Genomic DNA, 23185 nt, shown 5'->3' on the forward strand with positions numbered 1-23185 from the left:
ATAAAACCCCCAAAATAACGATTTATATAGTGATGGCCGATTTCAAAACACTGCTTCAGGAAGCTTTGGAGCGCAGATGAATCAGCGTGTCAAATCAGCGTGTCGAATCAGCGTGTCGAATCAGCGGTTCGAAGCGCCAAAGTCACGTGATTTCAGCAGTTTGGCAGTTTGACACACGATCCGAATCATGATTCGATACGCTGATTCATAACACTCCGAATCTTTATGAAGCAGTGTTTTGAAATTGGCCATCACTATATAAGTCCTTTTTTTTTCTTTTTTTTTCTTTTTTTGCCGCACCAAAAATATTCTCAACGCTTTATAATTTTAGTATTAAACCACTGTACTCACATGAACTGATTTAAATATGTTTTTAGTACATTAATGGATCTTGAGAGACGAAATGTCATTGCTGGCTATGCAGGCCTCACTGAGCCATCGGATTTCAACTAAAATATCTTAATTTGTGTTCCGAAGATGAACGAAGGACTTACGGGTGTGGAACGGCATGAGGGTGAGTAATAAATTACATTATTTTCATTTTTGGGTGCAGGGATGGGCAGTATTTATGATACATGTATTTCAAATACGTATTTCAAATACAAAATAGTATTTTGTCATTTGTATTTGATAGAGTTGATGAAAATGGCTTTGTATTTTGTATCAACATACGTTAATGTTTTGTATTTTTGTAGTTTTAAAATACTGTAAAATACTTTGTAAGAAGTCTACATGATGATATCATAAAAATGCAGCCTCTGATTGGTGCCTGCTCAGTGGTTTGCCCAAACTTGTTGAGTTCAGAACATGTTTTGATGTTCCTTTTAGTAGCTAAATAGTTTATCAATTTAATGTTCTTGAAAACTATTTTACCGAGCAGCAGCCCCCAATATATCAAAGTAGGCCCTTCTTTACCAAACACCAAGTAACTAAATTAGGATACAATTATGAGTCATTCGCAAACTATTAAACATTAATCTGTTAGTTACTTTAAAACTAACCTTCATCTGGGAGATCACATGTCAATATTTGTTCTGTTAAAGCCACAATATGTACATTTTCATGGCTAGAGGTCGCTTATTCAGTCACTTATCCTTGATTTTGTGGAATCATGGGATGTGTTGTTTTCACATCTACAGCCAGTGGAAAAGAATCCGGATGGGACTTGGGCAGAAACCATGTTCATGGATGAGATTATTAACGTTACTGTAATATGAATCAGAGCAGGGCGAGTGATGTTGGAGTTCAACAAGGCCGCTGGAGATATTGCTAATGAGAGATGAGAGCAACACATGTCTCGAGAGCAACAGAACTTTTATTATGCTGCAGTCGCTGCTTTTGCTTTCTTTGGTCTAGTGAATGTGGGGTAATGCAGTGCTGTTTATCATATTAGATACATTTGAATGTTGAAAGTTTTCATAATGCTACTCTGTGCGTTCGCTTGGCGGCTGCTATGAGATATAAAACATATATGTTTTATTAGACAGATGAGGAATATAATACGTCTTTGATGTTTCCATGTTTTCTACAAAATAAAACCAGAAATTGAGGGTATGATGTCATTGATAGGCAACGCACGGATACAGCCCATGTCCTGGTATAAATTGCTTATTTCTCTGGATTTAAACATTCTTGGAAACATTTGGGATAATGTAACTACACAAGTCAACAAAATATATAACAATGTTCTAGTCGGATATTTTAATCTAAAAATCCTACATATTTGTGCCTTTAACTGATTGCATATGTCAGATTTATTGCATGACTCGGGCAGAGAAAAGCTGTTGCTATCAAACATTGTTTACTAAATCAAATGAATTTAAAATACAAAAATACAGTAGTTTATTTTGATACATGGTGTGACTGCTGTATTTTGAAATTTATTTTGATACACTTAAAATTAAGGTATTTGGTATTTTATTTTAAAATACATTTTGATGTATTTTTGCCCAACCCTGTTTGGGTGAAGTAACCCTTTAAGCAGCACAACCAGTTTCAACACTGACAATAATAAGAATTTTAATTCTTGAATTGTAATAGTATTTAAATAAATGGTGCCTTCTTTAAAAAGCATTAAAAAATCTTATGACCCCCAAATTTTGAGCAGTATTGTATAATGTTACACTGGCCCACCAAAACAATTTGGATACTTAAGTCAAAATTTAAATCTTTGAATTTCATTTCATGAGTCAACAAGCATCTGCTAACAAATTATGCTTTTGTGGTCACTGTACTTGTCTTTAATTTTATAACTGATCATATGATTACTGTTCAGATGTTGTAAAGAATGAACTGAAAAGCATTATGGCTTAATATCAGTTTTTGAGGCATGCGCTGGCCATATAGGGAGCACCAGGACTTTCCTGTGGGCCGGTCTAGTAGTGGGCTGACAGTTGAAGCGAGGGAGATTCTGCAGATGGTGTTTTGGCAGAAATGTTAAAAATGTTGCCGTTATTGCTTATATTAAATATTGGGGAATATAAATCACTTTCATAGAGGCTGTTTTCATAGTTTCTACATGTGTTTACACCTAGTGCTGTCAAATCAATTAATCGCGATTAATTGCACCTAACATAAAAGTTTGTTTGTAACGGCACCTTTATTACAAATTCTATAGTTTATTATTATTTATTTATATTAGAAACCATATCCATGGTATCGAGGCACAGGATTTTACCTGTGACTACCATGATCTTACTATATTTGAGCTTTTTAATCATTCTAATGAATTTTAATTGAAGTAAAATGCTAATTCAATTAGAGCCTGGTGAAATATAAATATCAGTGTGTACATATGTATATATGTCGCTAAATGTTGATAGATGACGTCATGCGGCTATTTGTTTGCTTCTCTGCTGCTACCCTTTTTGCTCACATAATATATTTTAATACAGCCAAATTCACAATAAATTTGTTTCATCTATATATTTTTCTATTTTTGTTGTCAGACAATATGTGGCCCTGAAATGTGGCCCATTAAGACTACATACAGTGCTTGCCATTAAGCCTTGTCATACACTTGTACGAGTAAAACAGTTGCTTGTCCGGGGAAAAAAAAAAAAAAAAGGATTTTTTTTTTGTGGTGTAAATATAAATTTAACATTTCTGAAGCAATATCCTTTCAGAATATTGCAGCTTTGACATATTTAAATCTGCATATTTGTGATAGATTTGAATCATTCAGTAAGGAAAACAATTGAGCCTGCATCTCAATGAACATTCTATCCGTCCTAAGTAGTATGAAACATTAGTAATATTCAATACTATTTAGGGCGGATAGTGTGGATAGTATGCACTTTGGGATGCAGGGTGAGTGTTGCTACTCTATGGTTCTGCTGTGATCTTTGTTTGAAACTATTTTCGCTGCTAAAATAGAACAAAAACAGTCAATGTTCCTTCTAAAATGTAAGTGACTTATTAACTAGGCTATTTGTTAACTGAACTGAACTGTCAGTGTCACGTTTATAATCGTGATGTTAGCCTATTTAGGAAAACAGCATTCTTGGTCGTGTGATATTGCTTAACTGTATCAAGTTATAAAAACTCCACATTTTGAATTTTTACCGCAGTATGTTTAACTGAGTTTCTTTTTGTGTGTGCTTCGCTCATGTTTCCATTTCTCCTTGAGATGGTGCACGAGCCTCAACAGCACAACTTTGTTATTCATCAGTACCTTATACAGCCTATTATTATCCACTATCGATTGCCACTTACGCGTTTTTTTGTTGTTGTTGTTGTTGTATTGATGTTTAATCAGGTCCTTGTCCGGCCGGGAAAGTAAAATTCTCTTTCACTTACCCCTTCAAAAAATCCACTTATCCCAGACTAATTGAAAAGCGTTAGTGTCGAGCCCTGACAGTGCTAAATCCTGACTTATAATCGAGACGTTGTCTGACAAAATCACAATAAACATAAGATAAAGACAGTTGCTTTGATTTTTGGCTAATGTTATATGTACATGTAAAATGATCACTCAGGTTAGAAGCAATAGTATCTATTTTAGTTGTTCTCTGACATCCTCAACTGAATGCGCTGCTCCTCTCAGCCACTCACTGACCAGAATAGACGCAGAGAGAGGTGCGCCTGCAGTAGTGGCAGAAAAGCAAGATCTCGCACTTGTGCGGCAGTACCGGTGGGTCTCAGAAGCTAGATCAGGTTAACAAGTATATTCATGCGCTTTCTTGAAAAAAAGGGTCTGAAAAGTCGCTAAGTTGGCAACACTGATGCAGCCTTTCGCAGGTCACAGCCTGCCGCTGTCCAATACGGCATTACGACAATTTGGAACCAGCCGTGTATCACACCAATGTACGTGTTTTTATTTTATTAATTATGAAGGCTATATTCAATATAAACTGGTAGTATTATTTTTCTTCAAAACTATCTAAAAAAAAAAGCTTTTTAATGCCATTTAAGCCTTAATTTTCGCAAAATCCATTTAATGACTTTTAATGCATTTTAATAATGCCCCGCGGATACCCTGTTTCAATGTTATTGTTGTTAAAGGGATAGTTCACCCCAAAATGTCATCATTTACTCACCCTTATGTCATTCCAAACCTGTATGACTGACTTTCTGTGGAACATAAAAAGATCATTTTTGAGAAATGTTTGTTTTTTTAATAGAAGTCAAGGGTGCTGGATTTGTCCAAGGCCGAGTTTTAGCCCCATGCACTCCAGCCCTGGTATCTGATATACATAATTGTCCTAATGCAAATTAAGAGCATAATTTTGTAATATTATTTCTTAGGAAATATAAAAAACAACTTATAGCCAAATGCTTGAAATCATTATATGCTTCCTCAAAGGCTTTTAACTAATTCTTCAAATAATCGCTTTAAACATTGTAATCAAACTTCCATAATAATTACTAACTAATGCTTGCAGTAATGAGTATTTCAAAGGCTTGCTGACTGTTTGCTTTGTGCCCTCCAGGCACTCACACTTTCAGCCAAGTGATAAGCAGCTGGGTAAAAATTTCAGCAACAGACTCTTCAAAGGAAATGTTGGAGTATATCATGGCCTTCCCTTCATTCCACATTCCACAGACTCCTCTTTTAAATTCAGCAGTGCATAGGAGGGAGAATGGACCGGTTTATGTTATGTATTCCAAAGAGTGTTCGGCATCACTGACTTAGCTGTGTGTCTGTGTGTGTTTGATTGCCTGCATAACCAGTCTCATGCTTTCCTGCCTTTCCCGATAAACAACCTGTCAGCTATATTAATTAAGGAAGAATTACCGAATGCACCGTTCCTGCATTCCATGCAACATATAGAATCCAAAGTCAATTTTATGCTTAATTTCCATCACCTATGGAGGCTGATGTAGCTCATTAAAAACACCCCTGATTTCAGTCTGACATTCCATATCCCATCAGACATGGAATACTGGCAAATGCGTTCAGCATACTTTAGTGTATTGGGATGGACAGAGAGTACCAAAGTTTTATTTATTATATTTTCTCAGTATAGAGAAACCTAGCAAGCCTAAATGACCTAAATTCCATGTATTACCATGGAACAAAGTTAATGGTATTCATGAGTGTGTTTTGATGTCAAGGTGTTTTCTGCTCATTATCATCATTCCAGTTCTTATGATTCATATGCGAATGTTCAGTTCAGCTATAGGACTTTCTGTAAACTTGCTGGCAATTTGAATGAATCTCGTACAGTCTCGATGATGCTTTATGTGGCCAATACAAACAAATCTTCACATGTATCCTTATGGACTCACTTGGCTGCCTGCTATAATGCTTGTCTTATGGTCAGTCATGTGTGAAAATGCAATGTGTCAGAAATTTGAGGAGGCAAAGTGTGAAGAGAAAGGAGGATCTGGTGGCCAGGGAATCTAAGAGAAGATTCAGAGAAGGAAGGAGAGATGAGTGCTGTGAGATGTGTATTTTGCTCTTCTAATCCTATACTGTAATATGGAGCCAGGCTGAATATCTCTGCACGACACCAGAGATGCCTCAAACTGGGCTTTTCGTGTATTAGTTTCCAATCTGTGATTTATAGCTTTCAGTAAATTATTAAGAAATATAAAAGATACTTCCTTAACCAAGGACTTTTAACATCCTGCATTATGTATGTGAGTAAATGGAGCTATAAAGGGACTCCAGAAATAAGATGAGATGTAAAAAAGAGATGTAGCTCTCTGTGAATGTGTATGATCTGTGCATTCATAATAGTATGAAATGATGTTAAGACTTCACAGTTATTTCTCAGCAATACATATATAATTTTATCAGGTACGTGTGATTGTGAACAGCCCATTTCTTTGTTCTTAGCTAAACTGGAAGAGGTTGATGTATGATACTTTTTGGTGTTCAGATATGTTTTTATGTGTACCAATATTGTAACACTAAAAGACCTTATCTACATGACAAAAAACAACTAGACCTATTGGATATATCTGCAAGATCTATTGATTTTTATTGAGCTCTATTGTTTTCAAGATCTATTGATTTAGCAAAATGATTTTCTGTTTAGATATTTGTATTTACAAGCATGCATTATGACTTATAAAATGCCACTGACTGTATACTGATTGTCTGTCAGCAAAGATCTGTTGGAATGTAAATGTGCGGGTATGTGTGTGCAATATCACTGACTTCCTATGGAGTTCAATTTGCTCAACTTCATAGTCAACTTCATAATCTGCTCTCACGTGAATCTTTTCTAAATCTCTCAAAAAAGCAGACTATGTTTCTGGTGTAAAATACAAAATTCATAAACAAAAAACATCATCAGTCATGTTGTAGGATGTCTGAAACATTGCATGCTCTTATAAATTTTCTTTCAGAATAAAGCAGATCAGACAAAATGCAGTCATGCCCTATTTTACTAAAGCGCTTGGATTACTCGCAAAGATCATTCCTTTTGAGAAGGGATTTGATCCGACACAGGCATCACTTTCTCTTTCCAAGTCACAGTGAGGACTGCCATTCTCAAGGCTTTTTGTTTCCAGGAAAGTCAACCAGAACCAACACCCAAATCCCACGATCTTTACTTTGGTTCTGTCCTGGCTTCTTAAAGTACTAATAGCACACCTCGTGATGCCTTGTGTTTATGGGAGAGAGGGATTAAAGATCTACAATTAGATATTTTTGAAGATATGGTTCATGCCATTCAAGGTCTATCTGTTTTCACAAGCTGCTGAGCAGATGTGTAGATCATGGGGTTTCCCAAGCAGACCCCTTTGATGTGTCAATCAAACTTAAAATCAGCCTCATTTTCCATCGCAACAATTTTACAAACAAATAGAACATGATTGTTTTTTTTTTTTTGTCCAATCTGATGTAGTTAGTGTGTGTGTGTAGATATATATAGGCTATTTATACGCTATCGCAATTAAGATAACATGGTCTTAATATGCAATATATGGACATTGTTTTTATGTCTGAACAGTTGGTTGTATGTTTATATACAGTGGGTACGGAAAGTATTTAGACCCCCTTAAATTTTTCACTCTTTGTTATATTGCAGCCATTTGCTAAAATCATTTAAGTTCTTTTTATTTTTCCTCATTAATGTACACACAGCACCCCATATTGACAGAAAAACACAGAATTGTTGACATTTTTGCAGATTTATTAAAAAAGAAAAACTGAAATATCATATGGTCTTAAGTATTCAGACCCTTTGCTCAGTATTTAGTAGAAGCACCCTTTTGATCTAATACAGCCATGAGTCTTTTTGGGAAAGTTTTTCACATCTGGATTTGGGGATCCTCTCCAGTTCTATCAGGTTGGATGGTAAACGTTGGTGGACAGCCATTTTTAGGTCTCTCCAGCGATGCTCAATTGGGTTTAAGTCAGGGCTCTGGCTGGGCCATTCAAGAACAGTCACAGAGTTGTTGTGAAGCCACTCCTTCGTTATTTTAGCTGTGTGCTTAGGGTCATTGTCTTGTTGGAATGTAAACCTTCGGCCTATGCTGAGGTCCTGAGCACTCTGGAGAAGGTTTTCGTCCAGGATATCCCTATACTTGGCCGCATTCATCTTTCCCTCGATTGCAACCAGTCGTCCTGTTCCTGCAGCTGAAAAACACCCCCACAGCATGATGCTGCCACCACCATGCTTCACTGTTGGGACTGTATTGGACAGGTGATGAGCAGTGCCTGGTTTTCTCCACACATACCGCTTAGAATTAAGGCCAAAAAGTTCTATCTTGGTCTCATCAGACCAGAGAATCTTATTTCTCACCATCTTGGAGTCCTTCAGGTGTTTTTTAGCAAACTCCATGCAGGCTTTCATGTGTCTTGCACTGAGGAGAGGCTTCCGTCGGGCCATTCTGCCATAAAGCCCCGACTGGTGGAGGGCTGCAGTGATGGTTGACTTTCTACAACTTTCTCCCATCTCCTGACTGCATCTCTTGAGCTCAGCCACAGTGATCTTTGGGTTCTTCTTTACCTCTCTCACCAAGGCTCTTCTCCCCCGATAGCTCAGTTTGGCCGGACGGCCAGCTCTAGGAAGGGTTCTGGTCATCCTAAACGTCTTCCATTTAAGGATTATGGAGGCCACTGTGCTCTTAGGAACCTTAAGTGCAGCAGAATTTTTTTTGTAACCTTGGCCAGATTTTGCCACAATTCTGTCTCTGAGCTCTTCAGGCAGTTCCTTTGACCTCATGATTCTCATTTGCTTTGACATGCACTGTGAGCTGTAAGGTCTTATATAGACAGGTGTGTGGCTTTCCTAATCAAGTCCAATCAGCATAATCAAACACAGCTGGACTCAAATGAAGGTGTAGAACCATATCAAAGATGATCAGAAGAAATGGACAGCACCTGAGTTAAATATATGAGTGTCACAGCAAAGGGTCTGAATACTTGGGAACATTATCTGCAAAAATGTCAACAATTCTGTGTTTTTCTGTCAATATGGGGTGCTGTGTGTACATTAATGAGGAGAAAAATGAACTTAAATGATTTTAGCAAATGGCTGCAATATAACAAAGAGTGAAAAATTTAAGGGGGTCTGAATACTTTCCGTACCCACTGTATAAAATGTAAATTCTGTAATGATTACCGCACCCTCATGTCATTCAGTGTTGGTTTAATTTATTTTTATTGTGTAGGCAAAAACAGCTGAAACATTATTTGAAATAATTCGGCAGGTTTGGAACAACATGAGGGTGAGTATATGATGATTTTCATTTCTTATTGGAATTTCCTTTTAAAGCTGCAGTCGGTAAGTTTTGCCTCTTTGTCGCCATCTCTGTTTGAAACTGGCAATTGCAGTTATTTGCGGAATTATCATCTTTATGTGGGTTGTTCCTCAGCAGCGTGGATGAATCTAATGTTTGCTGTCAGTCACCGCACCAGTGTGGATACTGTACTTTGAAATCACAGACTGTAGTCTTGAAGTATCACTAAAGTAAGAATTTTCACCGGAAAATGTCATCTGAACAAGCACGTAACACATCTGCCACTTTTGTTCTGACCAACTGAGGGGAAAAAAAAAGCATTTCAATAAATCACACTGTCAATGGTGATCAAATCTAACGATCGCTTATCTCGGATCACGTCAAACCGTGCAAATTATTATTGTTATACTTTGTTCTCAAATTGTTAACAACATCAGCATTGTGTGACTGTGTATTTAGTGTGTATTAGCGTTACTTGTAGATTTCAATTTCTGTACAGTCTAATCTCTAACATTAATTTGTCATGATCCGCCATCCAAATGATACGTTTAATTATTGCAGCTGCTGTGAGAAAAGGCTATAAATGATGGGGATCACATGCAATATAGCCTAGTTAGCTGGGACTCCTTCTTTATGTAAAGAGGCGTGACGCAATGACGCAAAGACAAACGGCACCATGTTTGAATTTCCCGCGAAAACCCACCAGTACCACCCAAATTATTACAATCTTACCGTTGTGAATTGGGCTAAGGTAAAGAGATAGTTTTGAACACTGGTTGGTTATGTACTTGCTCAATAATTGATTTTGGATCATTTTTAACCAAAAAAAGTTACGAACAGCAGCTTTAAGAATGATGGCAGCAAATTTTCTGATACAGTTGTTCATAGAACTTCATTGATGGACAAAGAGTCGTGGATTTAAGGGTAAAAGGATAAGTGACCAAATGACTCTACCCTTAAACACAAACCGTTGTAGTTTAACTGTTAGAGATTGTGAGATTGACTGTTCAGCTCTTGTTTCTGTATTTATTTTGGTCTGTCGGCCTGTCTAACATGACCTTAGACCATACTTAACCCCTTAGCATAATGTAAAATCAATGTGTCTGAAAATAAAAAACTAGGCCGCATGTGTGATGTGAATGTGCTAGTGTTTAAAAATAGCAAGAATTATCTGTTTAACATTCTCCACCATGACATTTTCTCCTACAAACCCTAGTCTTTGTGATTTGAGTTGCTTGGGAGCAGTTGTGAATGATCTATTCTAATTAGAGTCATCTCTTTGTGCATGAGGCCCAGGGGATCCTCTTCTATCCTGCAGTTATCAATCCATAGTCATTACCTTGCCAGATATCTGATTACATGCTAGTCTAGGGCTTTTTGAATGCTTTTGTCTGGTTTATAAAACGTAAAACTATAAAACTATAAAGATTTGTTAATAATTTATAGCGCAGATTGTTAAAGTGAAGTAACATCTGTGGTGTAATTTAATATTTCCTGTGCAGATTTTTCGCCCCACAATTCCTGTCTAGACAATCACATAAATGTAGCTGAGGTGAATCCTTAGGAGTTTTTCTCTGAACATTTTCTATTTATCAATGACAACCCCAGATGTATTTTTTATTTTCAATTGAAGTCTTTCAAAAATACAATATTTATATCATTATGAATAAGGAAGGAGACAAGATGCATCACACTAATGTATGAATGTCATGAATAACACCCTCAGCTATTTCTTTTTTAACTCAAGCTGCTGTTCTGTCATAGAAAGAATTTGGGAATTCATTTCCTCAGGAAGCCTGTGCTTCAAATCAAAACGATGGCATACAAGAGAGAAAAATGAATTTATGATGAACACTGCAGTCCAAATTGTGACTAAACAGAAATTGCGCTGACACAAATGGATACAGTACGTTTTGTTCAAATCCTTTTATGTTTCCTTCTATCAGAAGAGTAATTTTCTATCCAACATGTGATTTCCAGTTTTTTTGCTTAAATAGTTTGTATATAATTTTACTTACATCAGTTAAATTTAGAATTAATTGTCATAATAAACACTTCTTCCTCCAAGTAACAGTTCAATAATGTTTACAGTTACCAGGCAACAGCTTGGCACATTAAAACTGAATGTGCAGTCACAGGTGTTTATATTACAGCTTTGAATGCGACTCATCCAAGTTGTACTGTTTCATAAATACCTGAGGATATTATATGGATTCAAGGTCAGCTGCTAAAGTGGTAATGTGGTTTAGCAGCCAAAAATAAGCATAAATATAGCTGCAAGCAGCAATTATCGGTGTTCAAGCGTTTAAGGTCTTTAAGGCAATGTGTAAAAAAGTATTGTTTTATTTAGTAAGCATGTAACCAGTTAAATCATAGAAGAAAAATACAATTTACAGCCAATACAGGCAATTTACTATAGGAAATATATGGCTTTTAAAGATTTTTAACAGTTATAGTGCAACCTATGGGCCGATCTCCATAAAATTATGCAAGCTTCTTAAAAGTGCTACAGAGGATGTTTTGTTTTATAAATTTTTGCAATATTACTTGAAACTGTCTTTACTAACTGATAAAAAATTATATATTAGGTGCACTGAAAGGAATAATATTCATATACATCATCTGTGCACGAGGTAGGGCCTTAAAAACATCAGCCAATCGTTTGTGTGATCATCGCGTAAACGATTGGCCCTCTGGCTTGTCAGTCACTGCCATTACGTTCCTTGTGAGAGACGTGCGCGCTCCAGTAACTTTCCACAGGCGCCGCATGCAATGTTTTTGTCAGGAGTAACAACTGCAGATTATGAGTTACCTGCAGTGAGTCCGACATAATGACTCCACTAACACGACACAGCGAATGCCGGTGGTAAACAAACACTCATGTTTCAATACTCATGCACGAGTTTTGGGAGGCGTTCCCTCGAAATGAGCTGTGAAGGAGGGGGGTTGTTCTTAAGCATGCGCTCATTGGTTTCTCAGTCGTCAAAAACATCCTCTGCAGCACCTTTAATAAGTTTTTGTCCTGTTATAGTGCCACCTAGTGGCCAATCGCCACAAATTTTTTAACTGTGACCAAAGATTGAGCCTATAGACAGGTGTTTCGCATTTGGTGAAAATACCTCATTCCGTTCACGAGTTATAGCACGTTTTGGCGCCCCTTAGCGACCGTAAATAAAAATTTCAACTTTTTTTTGATAACCTGATATTCTGACTCCAGAGAATCTCGCTGCACTGGTTTGGTTCCGATCGGGCGAAAACCTAGGACTAGTTTTCAAAAGTAGGTTTTTCAAAAATCCAAAATACCTGAAAAGGGCGACGAGTGAATCTTCTCTGCCTTGAGCCAAGGATTCCAACAATATAAAACACTTTAGCCTAGGCATAATGGTTCAGGAGTTATGAGCCATTTCATACTTCTGACCGTGGTAACGCAACCGTCAGGCCGATCAGGGCAACCCTTGGTGACGTTGTAGGCCATGTGAGTACTGCCAGCCCTCAAAGTTTCAAGTCACTACAATAGGGTTTACAGCGCTACGCGCCTGAGCCCCTAAAAATAAGACACTGGTAAAAGGAGTTAAACCCATCAGACACTAAGCACAATCAGCATCTTCTGAAAGCAAAGTATTTATCATTATTATATGCTCAGTTGTTAGTAGTGGGTGGAAAGTTTTCCTCAGGTGTCTTTGTATGTAAATTCCATGCATCTCAGCTAGTATGGAAAACTGAGCTTGGTCATTTATAAAAAATTCTTATTTGAGAAGTCATCAGAAAATTCTTGTGAAATGAGATTCTATTGATTAAATGAATAGCTTGGAACAAATGTTCATTCAGCTGTGAATGAGCTATGAACAATAAACAGTATGGAATTATGTAGTAAACCAATCATGAGGAATCATTTGATTATCTGCGCCGTTTGCTCTTGGAATGTAGCAGTTTATTGGTGGAAATATGGAGTGGTGAGCCATGACTATACATAAAGTGAGCAGTTTCTAACAGATATCACCTGACTGGACTATCTTACTTAGGAAAGAATGTTTAAATCATATCATCCTTCCAATTCTATCATCTGAGATTTAAACACAATACCTTATCTGTGTGTCTCCTAATTGACTCCACCGAGGCTGAAAATGAGGAATCGATAAAAAAGATTCACTTCACTATATGTATTATGGCAGGTATTTGGATTCACTCCTTTTGGTGGAGGTCCCCAGTTTGTCTTACTAATTCCTGTTAAATGACTCTCTGGAAACTTCACTGGAACATAATGGAGGGTTATTAGAGCGTTAGGTGAAACCAGATGTGGGAGGGTCATAAAATCACCATTTCTTTAAACGATCTTCTCCTGTGGCACCGGCACTTCTTGTTTGACCTAGCTTTCCAAGAAAGTGCTTTAAACGGGAGGTCGTCCATATCCTAACATTTACGAAATGATGGAAAATTGACATGAACTCTCCTTTAATCTTGGTGCTGTTTACAGTACAGGAGGGCCTGTCTGAAATTGAGGTTATTGCCCTCATTTCTGTGCGCCGTTTTATTTTTAGCCTTTTCTATCAATCACAATGTCTTAGTCTGCCTCCTTCCCTATGATCAATTTCTCAAACACCCAACCTCAGGGGTCTCAGCGAGGTCTGCAATGCAGAATGTTTCTATGGACAGAATCCAGATCAGGCAGCCTTTTTCCCCCCGCATACCTCTGGACAGAATGATAAGGACATGTAGACAGTACAAGTTCCTACTTGACCTTTATTCTAATAATATTACTGGGCAAGGTGCTTTTGTTCTCACTCTGTTATAGATGGTGTCATGTTGACAGTTTGGAAGAAGGGTCAAAATGTAGCATGGAAAAATATGATTGCGCCCCAGAGTTTTAGAAATTGCTGTCGCATCTAATCATTTGTGCTGATAACAGTTCTTGCCGCAAGCACATACAAAGCATTTGTGGACACAGTCTTTTCAGAATACACACAATAGACATTAGCAGTATGACAGATGCTTAATGGTAATGTTGTACTCATGCCGAAGACCATTGAGGAAATGTCACCGTGATTGAGTCCTATGTTTCCTCTATGTGGCCCCTTGGGGTTGTGCACATGTTCAGTCAGCATTCATCTACAGTTCTGCTTCATTCTTGGTCAATGAACAAAAATGGCTGAAAAAAGGCACGGAAAAGAATGGTCTCGCATGTGACCAATATTATTATAAAAGAAACAATCTGGCCTCACATTTAAACTTCATTACCATAATAAAGGCCGACGAAGATTGGTGTGGACTCTAATTAAATGACTGCCTCATTTGTGATATCACAAATCAGTTATTTTTGTTGCGTCAATAAAACTGAAGCCATTGTCATCATTACAATTCCACATCAAGCACACAGCCTTCATGAACATGAAAGGTTGGTATAGAATGAGATTTTCTTATTTTTATAGTTGTGGATGTTGCAATATATAGATTTTTTTGAAATATAGAGTTTTGGGTGGTTGCTATGCAGCACATATCCTCCATATCTTTTTATCTATCAATCTTTTGTCAAATCAAGGACTTTTTTTGCTATGAATGGATACTAGCCACCTCAGAACTCTCATTTATAAAAGGATTTATACGCAGTCACTTAAAAATATGAAATATTTTAACATCAGCTGTGTCCCGTTTCATGTTTTTTTCATAATCTTGCTGTGCATATGATGATTCTGCAGTCCTGTTCAGTTTTTTATATATAAGGAAATAATGATGTCCACTTTTATTTAATGCTTGACCATTACTTGCTTTCACAACACATTATAGGCCGTGAGAGACAATATTTGCTATAGAAAATAAGTTTAGTGATCATACGTCTCCTATGCTGTTATCTGTAGTAAATTACATTTGTATAAATGCATGTTTACCATTAACATTACAGAAATCATGCTCAGAAAAAATTTACATGCTCCTGGAGGTTTATAAAGGGCTAAAGCATTTGAATATATGAATTTTTATGTCTGTTGAATTAATATTCATAACAAATAGTTTTGAGAAGGCTGCTGGCTAATTTGACTCCTTTAAGTCTGTATTTCTCCAATTACAGTTAAGCTTTAGAGAACTTCTGTAGCCTTGGGACTGAGCATCTACATGCTAGCAGATAAATTCACTGACTCATGCTGCCTTTATTTTATTTTTTTTACCTTTAAGACAGAAGTGTTGGGCTTTGGCATTAATTCAAAAATCCACCCAGATACTGTGGAGACCTTATTTAGCTCCACCACATCTCAAAGGTACACTGCTTTTCACATCCATATGCTAAAATTTGTCCAGGCTTTCTATAATTGTTCTAAAGTTAAAAGGCTTTACCAACCTGCCCTTTCTGTGATTGAGTGTAATAAGTTATATGTGCAGTGCCGTGGGTATTACTTTGATAATCCGGTCACCCGGGTTCTTCAGGGGATTCAGTGTGATTAGTTCTGTCCATCTTGATCAACAGTAAAAGGTTTCAGTTGCAGTACTGAATATATAAATAGCACCATCTTGTCACGTTCATCCTGATGTTGTGCCTATATTTATTTTCTTGTTTATATGCCCCCTGCTGCATCAGTCAGATATTTAGTATGTAAATTACTCACCCTCATGTCGTTCTGACTTGCGTGTTCTACTGTGGAACACAATAGGAGTATTTCTGAAGAAGATCCTGGCCACTCACGATGTAATTAAAATGAATGATGACTGGAGTGGAAGATTAGGCTACAGTAAATAATGACTTATATTTCTTTTCTGTTTCTGAAAAGAATGGAAAAAAGTGTTTTTTCCAATCTTTTCCTAAATAAGGATTTCAAAAAAAGTCTTCATCAAAGTGTTGTAAGCCATGAGCCAAGCCATCCAGCTATGAAGTGATAAGTCATAACATTAGAAATGTTGTTTTGAAACAAAAAAGTATTTGAAAATTGAATGAAAATAGAAAGGTAATTAACAGCTTTAGTGATGGAAAGAACCACACAGCAAAATCCCCAGAGTTAAATCAGCTCTGCTCAGAGTACATATGGTCCCTCTCTAAATAGTGTTAAAATAACACTGAAGCAGAGTTAAATTTAATGAGATAATTAAGCAATTAATAAGGCTGTGACTTAAGTCACTTGTTGTTCTTGTGTTTTTTCTTATTCTGCTTGTTAACAGCAGGTGTTCATCACTAATGCACAATCATTACTTAATTAATTGCTTAATTATCTCATTAAATTTAACTCTGCTTCAGTGTTATTTTAACACTATTTAGAGAGGGACCATATGTACTCTGAGCAGAGTTGATTTAACTCATGAAGTATTGCAGTGCATGAAGTATTGAAGAGCAAAATAAAAAATACGATGGAGAAATATAAAGGTACTCATTTAAAAATGTTGATATTATGGTTGATTGGGACACTTTTTCCAAGTCATCTCAATGGCAACAAATTGTCCCAATCACCCTCAATTCACCCTATATATATATATATATATATATATATATATATATATATATATATATATATATATATATATATACATACACAGTACAGTCCAAAAGTTTGGAACCACTAAGATTTTTATTGCAAAATATGCATATTCAAATATTTAAGTATTTTGTATTAAAGTAAGTATTTAAAAATATGCATATTCAAATATTTAAGTATTTTGTCATTCGCAGTGCTTCGTGAGATGGGCGGAGCTAAGGAGTTCTTTTGGCAAGTTTTGCTTGTTTCAACACTCTGATTGGTGTAATTTTCTGTATAGCATCATGGGTAATGTAGTCTTTCACCACAAATTCTGCTGTTAAACAATTATTTGTAAAACTAAGTTTAAATAATGTTGGCTAACAGCTTCAACAGAAGCAAATACCATTGATTAACAACCTTCTAGTTCACAGTAGGTCTGTCTTTAAAGGTTTATAAGTTATCGCTAAAATCCCTGTGAAGAAAATGAATGGAGTTTTTACTTCTGGACTGTTGCACTATATTCCTTTACTTATATTCCAAAATAATACCTTGATGTGTTATTCTTTTTGAAAGTTTACAGGCATGATGTTAAAAATCAAATCTTTGAACATCAGTGACCAAAGTACAACCTTTTTTGATAGTTATGAACAAACTGGGAAGCTTTCATGTGTGCAAAGCAAGGATTCTGAAGAAATCACAGTACCTGGATTCTTTTTGTCAAGAATCAGTAGGCAGCTTCATTGCTTTAGGCAAACGAGACTTAAATCATGAAAGGCTATAAACAGTCACGGATGCACAAGGAGACAGCGTATTATATTAACCAAGGGAATGTAAACTTCAACAGGATCATTTGTGTAAATTAAGTAATTTTTGTAAATATCTGCTATGATCAGTAGTTCCATCAGTATTAAAACTGAACTTTAAAGTGTCTTGCAGAGAGTTTCTCCAAGAGAGTTTCTGTAACAGAACTGTATTTCACAAAATTTCTACCCAACACTTTTGATATGAGGAAAAGAAGGCTGCTTAATTAAAAAATGAATCTTAGTTTGCAGTTTCACCACATGAATCACTTATGTCAATTTTATCAGTTCACCTTAATAAAAATAGCTCAGCTATGCGATTTTCCAGAATCAAAGAAATTGAAGCGAAGTTTTGTAAAAGTGAAGACCTTTTTAAAGTTTGATAGAGGTTGGTCTCAGCAGTTCTACTGGCATAGAAAACTTCGACAGTGGCATTGAATTACAATCAGAGCACTGTGTGAGATGATGTTTAATGCACATTTAGAGTATTTTAATGGCTATGTTCACAATGCCAGTACTCTTACTATATCTGCAGTATATAGTCAGTATTATATTCTTTGCACTGTATGCAAATTATATGTATGCATAAAATACAGTGTAACATATCATTCAAAGTAGTTTTTTTTAATTAGTACTTTTATAGGATGCATTAAAATGATCAAGTCATTTTTACATTGTTACAAACAAAATTATATTTCAAATAAATGCTGTTCTTTTGAACTTTTATCAAAGAATCCTAAAAAAATACCATATACCACAAACATATTAAGCAGCATAATTGTTTTCAACACTGATAATAGTAAGAAATGTTTCTTGAACAGCAAATCAGCATATTAGAATGATTTCTGAAGGATCATGTGACACTGAAGACTGGAGTAATGATGCTGAAAATTCAGATTTGATCAGGAATAAATTACATTTTAAAATATATTACAATAGAAAAATATTTAAAATGTTATAATGTAATTATTATAATATGTAATAATATTTTGATATTACTGTTTGACTGTATTTTTATTAAAGTCGCCTTGGTGATATAGAGTATAGTGTATGTACATATAGATATATATTAGGAAAATTTTCGGTATGCGTCTTTTGGTTCGGTACACTTGTACTGACGAATACAAAGTTGTATAGCCCAGTAACCACTTTTAACCGCCAATAATAGCAAAAAGCTCTGTGTTTTGTTACTTTCGATAAGAAATAGTCTCATCCCTCAATTTATGTCCATTTTATCACAGAATTTAAACAGAAAATGTTGTTTTGATGCACTTTGATGTGGCGTGACAGATCACTGTATACAGGCGCCTCTGTTGAAGCGGCAGCGCGGAGCGTGAGTGAACACGATCATCTCTTCCTCTTTAATACTAGTTACAGTATAAACATGAATGAACATCTGAAGGTTGAAAGATACAGTACAACTTACTGAAACGTATCTCGTGTAATCGCTCAAATAGTGTTTCAACCGCGTAAAGACATCAACAAAACAGCTTGTCAACAATGTCACGTAGTATTTACCTCAGAAATACCATTCAGTGTCCACAGCTTGTTAGTTAGCTACATATATATATATTATATATTAGCCTATATATTCATTGTATTTTACTTAACCTGTCTTGATTATTTAATGTATATGTTTAATGTATGTTTAAGTAAATCTGTCATGAAGACAAGTTATGGCGGCCACTGTGTAAATGAATATATTTCAACATCGAATGGAATTGGAAACTGTTAATGTAAAAACTGCCATAAATGCAATTTACATGTTTGCACACACTTTTTATGTGAGTGTTGACATTCTTTATGTCAGTTTTACATACTTTTTCTATCAGTATTGTGTAGCCTATGTTATAAGCCAGTTTTAAAACATAGCAAATGTTGACCTGTAGATAATGTTTGAACGGCGAGGTTGAAATCAGCTCTTCACATCTGTTTTTTGTCAAGTAATAATATCATCAACTGATTTTTCTGAATAATAGCAATGCTACACTATTCTGCAGAATCTACAATGAAACAATTTATATATGCAGTTATATTTAAATCTATCATTTTTAATATTCACTCGCTATTATTTTCATCCCATTGTTCTCTCTCTCATCCCTTTTCTTTCTCTCTCTCTCTCTTTCTTTCTCGCTCATCTCCACTTATTTATTCACTTATGTGACCATTTGTCCTTATTGCTGGCTTTGCAGATGCTGACATTAATATTAACACTGTGCAGCTGAGTGTGCTGCAGTGGACGATTATAAAAGATTTGGGCCTGTATTTAAGCTTGCAACTGTGAAGGTCAGCTCAGTGTTTACAAAGAGCATTAAAACTGTGACATTGTGCTTGCGAAACATAATTGCTACAAGAGGGAGGCAGTAAAGCATGCGTGTGTTTCAGCTCATAGAGAAGTTCATATGGGAACACTATGTCTTTTCTGACTGATGCTCTCAGTTGACTTCTATTTTAAGAATTCTAGTTTGTTTCATGCATGCTTTAGTGCACAGATAGCTTGTGTGTGTGTATGTATGTATATATGTATATATATATATATATATATATATATATATATATAATAGTACATTTGTATGGCTGCCTTGCCATGCATGCTAAAGAATCAACTAGTCACTGAATGCAAATTGATTGGACTGAAAATTGATGTCGCAAGTTCAAATACACGTTCCTTGAAGATGAAAAACAATTGCGGTGGACCAGGCAGACAAAAAAAATAGATGCTTCATCCGTCTTCTCATCATCCTGGGAACAATGCATGTTCTGGCATGTGTTTTTTATTTGTGTTTTCTACTTTCTAGTGATTTATTCATTTGTTTGTGGCTGGTCTGATTTATTAGCTGAACACGTGGTAAAGTCTCCAATAAAACCTGCATATCCACTTCTACATTAAGTCTCTCTCTATATGCTTCCTTTGACCATGAAATGTTCTTATGGTGAAACATGAGGTAAATACACCTCTGTGTCTTCTTGCTAGTTAAAGGCAGTTTTGCCTGACGGAAAATAAAAATGAATCATGTCACTAAACAAAACCAGCTGTTTTTCCTGGATTTACAGTGTTTCTGTTTTTGTGTGTGGCAACAGCTTTACTATACTAAAAGAAGAGTTAATGCATTGAGCAAACTCATGTCATAAGGTTAAGGGAAAGAAATGGGCAAACTTCCACATCTGTGTCATTTCAGACGTCATTAGATTTGAGGAGTAATGAATTGATTGAGCAGATGGAGGGGCTCAAAATGATTGAGAATGATGCAGCAAGCACAGATAACATTTGTTTTAGTCAGTGGCTTGAAAGCTGGTAGACTTGTTTTTCTCATGTCTGGAACCTGAGCATCTGTCTGTGTCAAGTTCAAATGAATTAAATTACCTTGTTCATCGTGATGCTGCAACTGAAAGAATTCTTCACTAAATGACGCAGTGGTGCTTCTAGACAATCAGCAGACGCCTGACCAGACTTACTCAACCTTTATTGTCTTTTTTTTTTTTTTTTTTTTTTTTTTTTTTTTTTTATTTACTTTAAAATATCAACAATTTGGACCCACAACACAATTTAAAGCAGGGTGAACTGAATCAAATGTAGGTATTTGCCTCACAAACATAACAAAGAAAACTATTTAAGCAAGAACTAATGGATTATTTTGTTGGTGATATTGTGCATTTAGGTATGCATTCAAACGTACACTTAATTAGAATCCACAAAGTAATTGTATAACCATTTTAACATATGTTTCATATAACATTGATCAACAATTAATCCACAATTAACATTATTACATAAATATCACAAATTTAACAGTATGGGGGATGATGGTTGTTCATTATAAGATTTTCGGGGCAATGTTCATCACATAAATAAAAATACTACTGAATTTCCATAAAAATCTCTAAGGCAAAAATTCTGACTTTGTTCTCCATTTTGGTGACCCTGTGCCTGACCCTGTGTCACATTAGCGGTATTTCTGCAAAATTTCTCAGGCAAAAAAGTCAATAGAATCACTGCTCACACAGAGGTCGCTTTCAAATCAAGCAGCTTTCTGATGGTCAACACAGCAAATTTGTGTGAACAACTTTAATCTGATGCGCAGTCTACATAGGAAAACGTGAGTGGATTTTGAATGTGAAATCTTGCAGAGCAACAGTAAATGTGACCTCACTTTTATAAGGAGTAAATTATGGATCCTAATTGCCATATCATGTTGTTGTTCTTAACTATTCCATTAAGCTCATATTAAAATAATGTCTACACATCAATTAGAAATGAGAGATATTTAAAGATTCAACAAATGTTTGGGTTTACTGTACAAATGCACTGGACTGTCTCCTCTCTTTAGATACATATTCAGATATCAAAAATAGGTAAGACATGAAATGTATGAACAATGCATGAATTACCATTTTCTGTGACTTTCTCTTATTATTCTTATGATTATTATAGACTAAAGGCTGGAATACTCTACACAAATTTTGTACAGATTTTTGCCCCGATTAACAGTCCGGACAAGTCAACTCTAGTTGCTGAATGTCAGAATAAGTCTGCAGATATTGAGCAATGTATGATCAATTTCACAGAAAATTGTGTAGTGTATGATGGGAATATACTGTTTTTTTAGCTTTTTTAGACTATGATTCACTCCAGTTGGAGGATTTCAGACATTAAGCCAATTTTAAAACACATTGTTTTCATTTGTCATGTATCTCCTCTCAATGACTTTGTTGTGTTCAGAATGATTTGAAAATCTGGTAGTGTCTAGTGTTTAGTGTATGATACCTAGTTTTAATCTGTAACCATTTACAAAGTTGTTTTACCATTTACAAAAAGCCCGATGCCTAGTGTTTTACAAGTCATGTAATGTATTCCAGCCAAGGAAATACTGGGGTAAAGTTGCAATTTTAACTTAATGTAAATGCAGTTATTATTATTGTATTAATTTGAGCTTGTAATTGTGTTTACAGTTGCTCATAATATAGCCTTACTTTGTGTTTATTTCCCTTAAAGGGATAGTTCACCCAAAAAAAGAAAATTATCCCATAATTTTCTCACCCTCAAGCATTCCTAGGTGTATATGACTTTCTTCTTTCAGCTGAACACAATCAGAGTTATATTAATAATACCCTAGCTCTTCCCAGCTTTGTAATGGCATTGAATAGTGCCTGAGTTTTTGAAGCTCCAAAAAGCACATCCATCCATCATTAAAGTAATCCCTTCTGCAGGAACTCAACTCTCTTGTGAACGCGTGTACGGCTGTTGAAAGAAGTCAGCAATTTTAGTTTATAAAGTTTTAAACATGGATATTTGACAATGTTCACTTCAGAAGGCCTTTATTAAAGGGTTAGTTCACCCAAACATGAAAATTCTGTCATTAATTACTCACCCTCATGTCGTTCTACACAAGTAAGACCTTCGTTCATCTTCAGAACACAGATTAAGATATTTTTGATAAAATCCGATGGCTCAGTGAAGTTAATGTACACTTTCAATGACATATTCAAAACATATTTAAAACAGTTCATCGAATCAGTGGTTTGGAGCGTGTATCAAACTGCCAAAGTCACGAGAACCATTGAAATTTCGAAACAACGAAGCCTCATTTACTGAAATCACATGACTTTCACGCTCCGAACCACTGATTCAATACAAAAGATTCATAAAGCTTTGAAGCTTCATGAAGCAGTGTTTTGAAATCGCCCATCACTAGATATTTTTGAATGAAGTCGTTATTTTGTTTTTTGGCACACAAAAAGTATTCCTGTCACTTCATCGCATTAAGGTTGAACCACTATACTCACATGAACTGTTTTAAATATATCTTTAGTACC

At 35.7% G+C, this 23185-nt stretch overlaps 1 long non-coding RNA gene across 1 annotated transcript in view; it reads left to right on the forward strand.

Moving 5' to 3' along the window:
• LOC125265460 overlaps nt 1-23185 on the forward strand; it is a 126522-nt gene that overhangs the window by 72337 nt on the left and 31000 nt on the right. The gene's annotated exons all lie outside the window — the stretch shown is intronic.

Source organism: Megalobrama amblycephala, linkage group LG3, assembly GCF_018812025.1.
Source record: "Megalobrama amblycephala isolate DHTTF-2021 linkage group LG3, ASM1881202v1, whole genome shotgun sequence".
Classification (NCBI taxonomy): Eukaryota; Metazoa; Chordata; class Actinopteri; order Cypriniformes; family Xenocyprididae; genus Megalobrama; species Megalobrama amblycephala.